At 48.1% G+C, this 13394-nt stretch overlaps 2 long non-coding RNA genes across 2 annotated transcripts; both read left to right on the top strand.

The window, feature by feature from the left end:
- Window positions 1-269: 269 nt before the first annotated feature.
- On the top strand, window positions 270-3699 carry LOC144734130 (uncharacterized). Its single transcript, XR_013588480.1, has 2 exons — window positions 270-431; window positions 2063-3699. It is a non-coding gene; the product is annotated as an uncharacterized LOC144734130 (long non-coding RNA).
- Window positions 3700-9976: 6277 nt separating this feature from the next.
- LOC144734132 (uncharacterized) lies at window positions 9977-13061 on the top strand. The gene is made up of 2 exons (XR_013588481.1): window positions 9977-10144; window positions 11769-13061. It is a non-coding gene; the product is annotated as an uncharacterized LOC144734132 (long non-coding RNA).
- The last annotated feature ends 333 nt before the right edge of the window (window positions 13062-13394 follow it).

The following is a 13394-nucleotide window of genomic DNA, read 5'->3' as shown; positions in this document are numbered from 1 at the left end:
TTCCGCAACAGGATATTCAGATATTCAAAGCGTGTGCATGACGGGCCGACGATCTTAAAAAGTTAATGATTGGCATCCTCGTGATTCGTCAGAATGGGGGTTACGAGTATTCTTAACTAAGCTACCCGGCCAGGTCAATTGCCGTTTCATGATAAAGGGGTGGGGCGGTGGGGGTTAGCGGGGGTGGAGGCAGCTTCCAAGGTGTCGCATTATCCAAGCTCGCGTGGCTATAAAAGGCCCCACGCTTCTTGTAACCAACTACAGAACAATCTTCTACAGCCGCAGCAGCTGCTACCCGAAGAAGCCAGCTTGGAACAAGAACAACGGTCCGTGTCACCGAGTCGATCATCTACAAGCTCAAAGCAGACATGGGTGCGGGATTCCTTCTGCTGATCATGGCGGCTCTTTGCCTCTCAGCGAATGTACTGGCGGTACGTACAGACTCCCACATCTTTTTGGGGGGGGGGCACTCGCTTCAGGCTATATCGCACCACCAACGCTCATGTTTACATCTCTCGGCAATTCCATGCAATGCATGTTTTGGAAAAATCTTAGATGTTACGATGGAGAATGAATGAGCTGTGGCTATAATGTAACAGCGTTTTATACACATGTATAAATCGATAACGTGTGGTGATGCTAATGATGCAGCTGTTTCAATTCATTAGGGGTAATATTACAGGACATGTGTGCGTGTTGTGAGTTTAACGCGAATTGTCTCACATCACGTGAACAGCATAATGTATGCGCTCTGCCGGAGATTGCAAATCAATTGTGTAAATCTGTTCACGCTGTTGAAGGATATCTGTGGATGGATTCAAACGTCGAGGCTTTCACGACCAATATTGTGATTCATAATTCGTTTTGTGCATCGGATAGTGTGAGCATGAGGTCAAGTTCGAGCTATGCACCCTCTCACACCCCCGACACAGCCAAACCCAATAGAGTTGTCTCGTGGCAATTCATTTTGTTGATCACCAAATCGGTAATTTGGGGTCGAAATAAAGCAAGCAAAAATGGGACAATTATGTACGACGTTTCACCGGAGATTGCAACCGGCATATTCAGGTACGGTTGTGTAGTCACCGATGAAACGTCGTAAGTAAATTGTCAAATTTTGCTTGCTTATTTTCAATGTGAGCGGTTGTCTGAAAATCAGAGAGCCGATTGCCGCGTTTGTTCACACAACAAAACTCGATTTGTTTGGCTTTTGCTGGGTGATGGAGGGTGCATAATTGACATGATACCCAACGATCCAACCCCCCACCCCAAAAAAAAAATCGAATTATGAATCGCGATTTCCGGATACATCATCCCATTGCCAAGTCCCACAACACAAGGGTTACATAGCAACAATATACACATATATAATAATGATTAATAATTTACAAGCCTTTGTCAATCGCATTGCTGGATGGAAGAGTTATCCACAGAGTGTTGGTCATAGGGCTTTCTTTGGCTTTACTTCACCATGCTGGTCATTGTAGATTGGTTCAAAGATGGTAGGCACAGGATCGGTTAAGATATTTCTCACCGCTGATATTATGCGTAGCGGGAATCAATCCGTAATTGATGTGTTTCATCGCAGTGTGGTAACCACTGCCCACGATCGCTTCATTCCTATATAGACATATGTACGTGCAATGAAGAATATCAATTTTGAAAAGATCTCACTTTTACATAAAAAAAACCCTCTATATATGGAAAATTATGGCATCATATTTTTGGCACTTAACCTTATCAGCATCCACAAGTCAAGCCTTTTCAGTATGAAAAAATATAGAAAATTACCTCTCTATTGTATAAATGCATAAAAACTCAACAAATCCAGTTAACCAAGTACTTTTTTCCCAAGATATTATGCATATCAGTAGGCTGTCGCGTGGTTAAATGTAGGCTATATCACAGAATATGTATTAACTAACACTTATATACCTAACAACTTGTCATGCAACACCAGCTGTTTTTACATTTCAGCTGCACCAATGAAATAGTCATCACCACTAAAAAATGTCCCCATTAATACAATGTTAATAACGGCGTGTATTTTTGTATGTTACAGACAACGGTGATTGATTCTACGACTGCTGAACTCTCAACCACCACCGCCAACATAGCCTTCACCACCACAACCTCCTCCTCCTCCACCACAACCTCCTCCACCACAACCTCCTCCACCACAACCTCCCCCGGCACAATCACCACCACCACCACCACACCTGCCGCCTCCAACACCACCACGACCGTCACTCCCACGACCAACTCAACGGCCGCCACCTCAATCACCACGGCTCGGCAAACCACCGCCAAGGCACCGGCGATGGCAACGGGCGGACTCTTTGCGGTGCTCCTCCCAGCAGCACTCGTCCTGGTGTCGTCGTGGTAGCAAGGGGACGCATCCAGCCCTGCAGTTGGTGCCAACACCCACCCCATGCCCCATAACAACCCACCCCATGCCCCGTAACATCCACCCCATGCCCAATAATATCCAGCTCCTGACTCTTAACATCCACCCCATAACATTCCCTCTGAAACCACCACCGCCAGCAGCAGCAGTAGCACAAGGCACAAAGACCCATCATCGTTGAATATTTTTTTCACCCAGGCTTGTAGAGCCGGTTTATGCACGGCTAACTGGACGTAAAAAAAATTCCACACCAAGTTGTGATTTAAGTTTTAATAGGTTGCAGAAATCAAACTTTGGAGGCGCGCATCTTCCATCTAAAATACGGACGGCCGGAAAACATCCCCCAATGTACAAAACCGAAGCGCTGCTCTTCACCAAGCGCACTCTTTTTGATGTCTGCAAACAACTCGCAAAAAAAAGCAAAATAACTCGGCAGTTAAATCCAATGTACATGGCAACTGCGACGTTGTAAATGGGCCCTCGGCTTTGTGTCTGGCTTGTATGCGATGTCAAAAACTAAAACGTTGATGCCATCCATGTTTTAGTTTTTTCATTGATCACGCGGAGTTAACGTTTGTGTGTGTGGGGGGGGGAATCTAACGGCGAATAACATTATCGCAAGTACAAGTCACCAATCCAGCCCTGAACGTGGTATACAACATTACGATACATCTACATAAAGCAATTCAGTAGCCTCAAAGGAATTATTCTATCTTCAAAGCAAAAAAAACTGGTATATATATTCTTTGCTGTGGCTTTTAAATATAGTGGACACATTTTAAACACATGCATAATCTTTTCATATTTATGTTTCATACTTTTTTTGGAGGGAGGGGGGGGTATGTCAGGAACGGTTTGCCAAATCACCTGTATCCGGATGTAAGAAGCAAATTAAAGAAATTTAAATTAAAAACCATATCGCGTGATTCACATTCCAAGGCCACCTTTTCAGTGAACGATCGTGGCCGGCAAATCGCCGACAGCAAGGCAGCCGTGCACGCGTTCCGAAAACATCCGTCGATTTTGTTACATGGCGTGTACATTGAAAACTTTGCACCGATCGATGATCCCGGAGTGATTTCCTTCTTAAATTAAGCTATTTGTGTGAATCAATTTTTTTTACGCCGATTTTTATAGTAAAAAAAAATGCAAATAAATTAGTTGTGCTGTGCCTTTATATAATGTGCATTGCAACGGGAGTGTGGGGAGAGCCGTAAATTAAGCATTATTTTATCGTGGATTTGCGTTATGCACTTTCTCAATAAATTGCCTTGTTTTTATGTTTTACAAAAGCAGTCTTTGCTTCCATGTGTGCGGTGATTTTGAGAGGTGGCACAAAGGTGATATTTCACTTCGATTCCTGGCTACGGCGATTAACGTCAGTGGCAAGTGATATCTAAACAAGTTCTTCGCTTGACCAACCTGCACTGATCAGCGTGGTGAAGTATAACCGAGAACCTTCAAGACCAAAATGATGTTGTGTATTGACAAAGGGCTGCAAATTACAAACACAGTATTTATTGTTAAGCTCAGCCTCTGTCTGAATTGTATTATACCAGTTTAACACGTAGACTTTCGCGACCACTATTATCAACAATAGAGTTTTTTTAAGTTAGATCACGTGAATATAAATGTGGTGTTAAACCCGCCACCACCCTATGAAGCTAGATAGTAAGGTTTGTCACGATGGTGGGCGGGTTTAACGTCATGTTTATATTTACGCCATTTAAACCCCCCAAAAACCCCTATCATATGCATTCTGCCAGCTATACGTTGATATCCTTTTACTTTTCCAGCTGAATTCTCGCTCAGCTTATCCTTTAATTTTGCTAAATAAATCTCAGCAACTGCAGTTGGGTAGAGAGAAGCATTTGGACAATGTCACTGGCTCTGCTTCTTGTGCTCTGAAAGACAAAGACGCCACAGTGCCTTTGGCGTACCTTTAACAGCTGACTGTACAATTTAGTATTCCCCGAGAAATACGTCGCTAAATGGACACAGAGAGACCGAAGACACAGTGCAGCAATCTGGTTCATGCAGACTTTTCTGTGGAGAAATCTTGCTATCGTAAGCTTGTGTTTACAAAGTTGAAAAACAGTTACAAAAAAAGAACGTTTGAGATGTTTGGGACCAGATCTGCCGCTTTGTCAGGGAACACAAAGCAGATGTGACTCTTCCCCAGGAAACTCACCTCGACGCCACTCTGGAGGTCCAACGCCAGTCTTTTCTAGGCGGCCGGGCCTTCTTCAGCCATGCCGAGGACTGCCTCGCCGACGTGGCAATTGTGCTCAGTTCGCGGTTTGCACCAGAGAATTTCTCCCTTAAAGAAATCGTCAAAGGTCACTTGATTTCTGTCCAATTCGTCCTGAATAAATCTAGCATCAGGTGCTTTAACGTGTACGTGCCAAGCAAGGACCCCGAGAGGAAGCTCTTCTTCGGCGCATTGCGGGTCGCACTCGCGACAGACGACGTGGATGACGTGCTCACCGTCGTGGGGGGGGGAGATTTCAACTACACCCTCGATCCAGCTCTCGACCGCAAAACCGCCGAACCTCACCCTGAATCGCCATGGCCGCTAGCTGTCCTCGTGCGGAGACTGGATCTGCGTGATGTGTGACGACCACAGCATCCAGCCCAGCGGCGGTACTTTTGGTGCCGCTGTGGCGCTCAAGGCAGGATAAGCCTTGCCAGGCTCGACCGACTGTATGTCAACGCCAGCAGCGTTAACCTGCTCGGGAACAGTAAAATCGTACCCTCCGGTTTTTCAGATCACCACCTGGTCTCTGTGCTGCTGCGAATTCCCAGAGCGGAGCAGCACAGCGCCTACTGGAGACTCAACGTACAGCTGCTTGATGACACCGACTTCAGAGAAACCTTCAAAGCCTTTTGGGCTCAATGGCTGCCTGCCAAAGGAAGCGTCAGCTCCCACCAGCTATGGTGGGACAACACAACGGCGCAGGTCAGGGCTCTCTGGCAGCAGTTCATGAGCCAGCACGCCGCCGCCAAGAACGAGGTGGCGCGCCAACTGCAGAACGAGCTGCTGGCACTAGAGGCAGAGCTGAGCTCAACCCACGGCACACAGCAGGGTGAGACGCTACAGGAGAAGCAGCGGCTTTTGAGGTCCATCACGGGCAAGCAGGCACAACGTGCTTTTGTGTGCAAAAAGATGCAGCACCTGTCGCAGATGGACTTTCCCTCTAAGTTTTTTTTCCGCTTAAACAAAGCACTGACCAACACCACAAAAAATTCCAGTTTGCCAACCCCAGATGGACAAACTGCAACATCTGAGAGCGAGATCGCCAAGATCGCCAGGGATTTCTACTCACAACTTTTCGCCGCCGAAACCATACATGACGAGGCTGTCCAGGAGCTACTGGATGGGGGCCCTCCCTTAGGAGTCCCTGAGCGGGATCGTCTGGACAGCCCCATCACCCTGTAGGAGCTCCACACTGCTGTGAAAGGGCTCGCAGCTGGTAAAGCCCCAGGAATTGACGGCCTGTCGGTTGAGTTTTATGCAACCTTCTGGGATGAGCTTTGCCTTCCACTACTACAATTGTTGACAGAGAGCCTGCAGAAGGGTGAACTTCCACAGAGCTGTAGGAGAGCGGTGGTCTCCCTGCTACCCAAGAAGGGGGACCTGCGCCTCGTCGAGAATTGGTGACCCGTGTCCCTCTTGTGCGCTGACTACAAAATCTTCTCCAAGGTGCTGGCAAACCGTCTCAAGACAATGCTGGTTCAGCTGATCCTGCCGGAACAGTCGTATTGCATCCCCCGACGGTGCATACACGACAACATCGGCACGGTGAGAGACATTATCTCCCTTGCAAAAGCGCACAACATGGACTTAGGCCTCCTTTTTTTGGATCAAGAGAAGGCCTTTGACAGGGTGAGCCACGAGTACTTGAACAAACTCCTAATATTGCTCGGCTTCGGATAGGCCTTCATCTCGCACGTTAGGCTCATGTACACGGGCACATCCAGCCTCTTGAAGATAAACCAGCGGCTCGGCGCCCCTTTCTCTGTGACGAGGGGGGTCAGACAGGGATGCCCCCTTTCGGGGCTGCTGTACACCCTGTCCAATGAGCCACTGCTATGCCACCTGAGACGAAATCTATCTGGCCTCAAAGTCCTGGGACCTGAGAACGCGGTCGTCAAGCTCTAGGCTCACGCAGACGATATATGAATTGTGCTCAACGACTCGCATGACGTCTCCATGCTCTGCCAGGTGGGTGCAATGTACGAGAGGGCCTCCACCGCCAGGGTGAACTGGGCCAAGTGCGAGGCCCTGTGTTTGGGGTCGCGAGGTGGTGTTCGCTCTGTGCTCCTACAAGGAGGAGTCAGTTGGTGGGACGACGGAGTCAAGTACCTGGGGGTTTATCTGAGGAAACCATATGGCGCTCTGAACAACTGGACCGAGCTGGCCGACTCAATCGAGGCTAAATTACTGACATGGTCCCGCCTCGCTCCGCAGATGCCATTCAGGGGCCGAGTGCTTGTCACTACCACCCTGGCAGTATCCGTGCTGTGGCGCAAGACCAAGGCCCTCCAGCCTCGTGCTTTGCTACTCACCAGAGTCAACCGCTCACTCACGCATTTTGTCTGGCATGAGAAACACTGGCTCACGCAGAGTGTTCTCTGCCTGCCGGTGGGCGAGGGCGGCCAGGGTCTGGTGGATGTCGCCGCCAGGGTCATGAGTTTCAGGCTCATGGCAGTCAGGCGGCTGCTGTATGACCGGGAGGAGCTACCCTGGAAGTCGCCGGCCCTCGCCCTCTAGAGGAATGGTGGGGGGTGCCTGAGGTACAGAAAGGAGCTCTTCCTGATGGACCTGAGCCTGCTCGACTACACGAGGCTGCCAAGTTATTACCAGAGCCTCTTGGACGTGTGGCGGAGCTTCGAGTGGAGCAGGACGCGCGTGCCCTACGTCCTCGCGCAGTTCCTGAATGAGCCCTTGTTCTACAACGGCCTCTTCCAGGGGATCAGAGGAGAGAGGACCCTGGCTCTACGCCTCACATGAGCAGGGCTGCCGACAGTATTACACCTCGTGCAGGCCCACCAGCCCAAGTGGAACCCTGCAGCTGAGATCGCCAGCACCGTGGGACTCCGCTACATGCTCGCTGAGGAAAAGCTGCTGTGGGATGTGCTCCGCGCCATGAAGGAGCTGCGACTGAAGCTGAAGGCACTGGGGGATGGTGGCGGCCCTCCCCTCCCCTCCTTCTCCTTCGCGGAGTTGTGCTTCTCCTGTGCGCAGCCCCCTGGCGACAGCGACTCCGGCAAGCTACTGAAGCTCCGAGGCTGCAGGAACGTGCCCCTGAAGAGCGCTCCGAACACAGCGCTCTACACGTGCTGTGTCAAGGTGCTGCATTCCCGGGACCTGGCCGACCAACCGGACACAAAATGGAGAGACCATTTCTCTCCCCTCATTGTGACCGCCCCTCAGTAAAACAAAAGTCTCCTATAGCCAAACGCTGCGGTGACCTCCAGTGGAGATTGGCACACTACACGTTGCCATCGGCTGTGTGGCTCACCGAATCTCGCCAGGGGTAACAGACTTGTGCATTTCTTGCGGTGCCAGGGAGGATCTGCCCCACCAGTGCTTACGCTGCCAGTGGCTCAAACCAATGTTCCGCCTTTTGGGGGACATCTTCAGGAAACTGGGGGTGCCCTTCTACAACAGCAGCTTCGTATATAGGGTGCTTTACCTGGCTAACAAGCGCCATGACCTCGCCAATTTCACCTGTGCTCAGGCGAAGATTGCGGTGTACAGAACGAGGAAAAAGATGCTGAAAGGTGACACTGACGGCTGCTCTGTGCTTCCAGTGTTCAAGGGCCTGCTTAAGGCGCGGCTCCGGCTGGAGCACGCATAACACACACGTCGGTGACGCGCTCGCTCATCACCGTGGCGTGCGCGATGACCACCATCACCACCACCACGTGACTTTTCTTTAGTGTTGTGCGCGGTGCATTTAGCGCCACAGAATTTATAGCGGTTGTTTATTTGTTTGCTGGTAACTGTGTATTTCATATCGGAATCGCCTCCAGTGCTGTTGCAGCTGGAGGCAATAAAAGTTGTTTAAAATTCGAAAAGTCTGAAAGGGCAAAACACGATGCCATCCAGATAGGTCGTGGAGCAAAGGATCCTCACACTCAACACGTTCAAGATCATTTTATTTCAAGTTCATTTATTAGGTATAGCCCTGTGAGCCATGCGACTCTTAAGTCTGGTGCAACCGCAACAAATAACATATGAACACAGAACCTCTTAAAGTGACGACGCATAACAGAAACATCCCAGAATAAACCAGCAAATATCAAAAAAACGTATTAAAACGCTGCGTGCAAAAATCACAATGTGGTGCAAGTCAACATTAACAACCATAAGACAATTTAGATTAATTATGTTTACGAATCTCCAAAAGAAAGCTATACAACAATGTAACAACAGTAATCATAGGAACTGTGATTCAAAATTTAACAAAAACGATATACATAGCACGTACGACCAAACTTGCAGCCTTAGCTGGCAGCATGACACTCCCAGTGTATGATGTGTGAGTGAGTCAGTGGTAGTGTGAGTGAGTGTATGATGTGTGAGTGAGTCAGTGTATGATGTGTGAGTGAGTTCAGTGTCGGCTCCCTCTGCACGCGCCTCTTGCCCACCGCAAGCGGCCCCGCCAGCCGCTGGGAGCGCGTGCCTCAGGCGGCCATCTTTTTTTTCCATCACGGCCCCCCCCGGCTCCGTCGCCCTCCCCCCGGCTCCGTCGCCCCCCCCGGCTCCGTTGCCCCCCCCGGCTCCGTCGCCCCCCCCCCCCCGGCTCCGTCGGCCGCCCCCCCGGCTCCGTCGGCCCCCGAAGGGAGTCCATTGAGAGATAAAAGGGGAGAGTGATGGGGGGGTGGTCGAGGATGTGGCGGGTGGAGGATAGAGGAGGTCGAGGAGCAGTTTGTGTTTGCTCATCACACGAGGCAATTAAGTTGTAGCTAATTAATCGTGGCCAATAACTTAGACTGACCAAACCAACATTTATCAACTGCCATAGTTGATTATAATGGGTAAATGAAATCCTCACACTTGAGTCAAACTCCATAGGTAGTCGTTGAATAGACTAAGCCTGTGACGAAAAATAAAAGAAATCCTGACTACATTAAGAAATGGGTGTGGGGAAACAGATCAGATATCACTTACCACTGACGACAGCCTTGGCCCTCATTCAAATGAAGTTTTTTTTTCCGGATTCATAACCACTGCGCCACCGCTCCACCTGCATCAACCTCACATAATGGGCAGTCACGTTCGACGAGCACACAGACCTTCGAATAAGCCGACCACATTTCCGCAACAGGATATTTAGATATTCAAAGCGTGTGCGTGACGGGGATGTAAAAAAGTTAATGATTGGCATCTTCGTTATTCGTCAGAATGGGGGTTACGAGTATTTTTGCCAGGTCAATTGCCGTTTCATGATAAGGGGGTGGGGCGGTGGGGTTAGCGGGGGTGGATGGAGCTTCCAAGGTGTCGAATTATCCAAGCTCGCTTGGCTATAAAAGGCCCCACGCTTCTTGTAACCAACTACAGAACCATCTTCTACAGCCGCAGCAGCTGCTACCCGAAGAAGCCAGCTTGGAACAAGAACAACGGTCCGTGTCACCCAGTCGATCATCTACAAGCTCAAAGCAGACATGGGTGCGGGATTCCTTCTGCTGATCCTGGCGGCTCTTTGCCTCTCAGCGAATGTACTGGCGGTACGTACAGACTCCCACATCTTTTTGGGGGGGGGGGGGGGCACTCGCTTCAGGCTATATCGCACCACCCACGCTCATGTTTACATCTCTCGGCAATTCCATGCAATGCTTGCTTTGGAAGAATCTAAGATTTTACGATGGAGAATGAATGAGCTGTGGCTATAATGTAAAAGCGTTTTATACATATGTATAAATCGATAACGTGTGGTGATGCTAATGATGCAGCTGTTTCAATTCATTAGGGGTAATATTACAGGACATGTGTGCGTGTTGTGAGTTGTCTCACATCACGTGAACAGCATAATGTATGCGGTCTGCCGGACATTGCAAATCAATTGTGTAAATCTGTTGAAGGATATCTGTGGATGGATTCAATCGTCGAGGCTTCCACGACCAATATTGTGATTCATAATTCGTTTTTGTGCATCGGATAGTGTGAGCATGAGGTCAAGTTCGAGCTATGCACCCTCCCACACCCCCGACACAGCCAAACCCAATAGAGTTGTCTCGTGGACAAATGTGGCAATTCATTTTGTTGATCACCAAATCGGTAATTTGGGGTCGAAATAAAGCAAGCAAAAATGGGACAATTATGCACGACGTTTCACCGGAGATTGCAATCGGCATATTCAGGTACGGTTGTGTAGTCACCGATGAAACGTCGTAAGTAAAATGTCAAATTTTGCTTGCTTATTCTCAATGTGAGCGGTTTTCTGAAAATCAGAGAGCCGATTGGCGCGTTTGTTCACACAACAAAACTCGATTTGTTTGGCTTTTGCTGGGTGATGGAGGGTGCATAATTGACATGATACCCAACGATCCAACCCCCCCCCCCAAAAAAAATCTCATTATGAATCGCGATTTCCGGATACATCATCCCATTGCCAAGTCCCACAACACAAGGGTTACATAGCAACAATATACACATTTATAATAATGATTCATTATTTACAAGCCTTTGTCAATCGCATTGCTGGATGGAAGAGTTATCCACAGAGTGTTGGTCATAGGGCTTTCTTTGGCTTTACTTCACCATGCTGGTCATTGTAGATTGGTTCAAAGATGGTAGGCACAGGATCGGTTAAGATATTTCTCACCGCTGATATTATGCGTAGCGGGAATCAAACCGTAATTGATGTGTTTCATCGCAGTGTGGTAACCACTGCCCACGATCGCTTCATTCCTATATAGACATATGTACGTGCAATGAAGAATATCACTTTTGAAAAGATCTCACTTTTACGTCAAAAAACCCTCTATATATGGAAAATTATGGCATCATATTTTTGGCACTTAACCTTATCAGCATCCACAAGTCAAGCCTTTTCAGTATGAAAAAATATAGAAAATTACCTCTCTATTGTATAAATACATAAAAACTCAACAAATCCAGTTAACCAAGTACCTTTTTCCCAAGATATTATGCATATCAGTCGGCTGTCGCGTGGTTAAATGTAGGCTATATCACAGAATATGTATTAACTAACACTTATATACCTAACAACTTGTCATGCAACACCAGCTGTTTTTACATTTCAGCTTCACCAATGAAATAGTCATCACCACTAAAAAATGTCCCCATTTATACAATGTTAATAACGGCGTGTATTTTTGTATGTTACAGACAACGGTGATTGATTCTACGACTGCTGAACTCTCAACCACCACCGCCAACATAGCCTTCACCACCACAACCTCCTCCTCCACCACCACAACCTCCTCCACCACAACCTCCTCCACCACAACCTCCCCCGGCACAATCACCACCACCACCACCACACCTGCCGCCTCCAACACCACCACGACCGTCACTCCCACGACCAACTCAACGGCCGCCACCTCAATCACCACGGCTCGGCAAACCACCGCCAAGGCACCGGCGACGGCAACGGGCGGACTCTTTGCGGTGCTCCTCCCAGTAGCACTCGTCCTGGTGTCGTCGTGGTAGCAAGGGGACGCATCCAGCCCTGCAGTTGGTGCCAACATCCACCCCATGCCCCATAAAAACCCACCCCATGCCCCGTAACATCCACCCCATGCCCCGTAACATCCACCCCATGCCCAATAATATCCAGCTCCTGACTCTTAACATCCACCCCATAACATTCCCTCTGAAACCACCACCGCCAGCAGCAGCACATGGCTACACAAGGCACAAAGACCCATCATCGTTGAATATTTTTTTCACCCAGGCTTGTAGAGCCGGTTTATGCACGGCTAACTGGACGTAAAAAAAAATTCCACACCAAGTTGTGATTTAAGTTTTAATAGGTTGCAGAAATCAAACTTTGGAGGCGCGCATCTTCCATATAAAATACGTACGGCCGGAAAACATCCCCCAATGTACAAAACCGAAGCGCTGGTCTTCAACAAGCGCACTTTTTTGATGTCTGCAAACAACTCGCAAAAAAGAAAAGCAAAATAACTCGGCAGTTAAATCCAATGTACATGGCAACTGCGACGTTGTAAATGGGCCCTCGGCTTTGTGTCTGGCTTATATGCGATGTCAAAAGCTAAAACGTTGATGCCAGCCATGTTTTAGGTTTTTTCATTGATCACGCGGAGTTAACGTTTGTGTGTGTGGGGGGGGGAATCTAACGGCGAATAACATTATCGCAAGTACAAGTCACCAATCCAGCCCTGAACGTGTTATACAACATTGCTATACATCTACATGAAGCAATTCAGTAGCCTCAAATCAATTATTCTATCTTTAAACCAAAAAAACCTGATATATATTCTTTGTTGTGTCTTTTTAAATATAGTGGACACATTTTAAACACATGCATAATCTTTCCATATTTATGTTATATACTTTTTTTGGAGGGAGGGGGGGAGTGATGTTTCAGGAACGGTTTGCCAAATCACCTGTATCTGGATATAAGAGACAAATTAAAGAAATTGCAATTAAAAACCATCCCGCGTGAATCATATTCCAGGGCCACCTTCTCAGTGAACGATCGTGGCCGGCAAATCGCCGACAGCAAGGCAACCGTGCACGCGTTCCGAAAACAACATCCGTCGATTTTGTTACATGGCGTGTACAGTGAAAACTATGCACTGTTCAATGATCCCGGAGTGATTTCTTTCTTAATTTAAGATATTTGTGTGAATCAATGTTTTTACGCCGATTTTTATAGTTTACAACAAAATGCGAACAAATTATATGTGCTGCGCCATTATATAATGTACATTGCAACCGGGTGTGTGGAAAGCCGTAAATTAAGCACTGAAGGCAAATCCATTATTT

The sequence above is a fragment of the Lampetra planeri genome, chromosome 50 (assembly GCF_965212315.1).
Source record: "Lampetra planeri chromosome 50, kcLamPlan1.2.h2, whole genome shotgun sequence".
Taxonomy (NCBI): domain Eukaryota; kingdom Metazoa; phylum Chordata; class Hyperoartia; order Petromyzontiformes; family Petromyzontidae; genus Lampetra; species Lampetra planeri.
The sequence above is the reverse complement of the archived record's forward strand: the minus strand, read 5'-3'. Positions and strand labels throughout refer to the sequence as shown.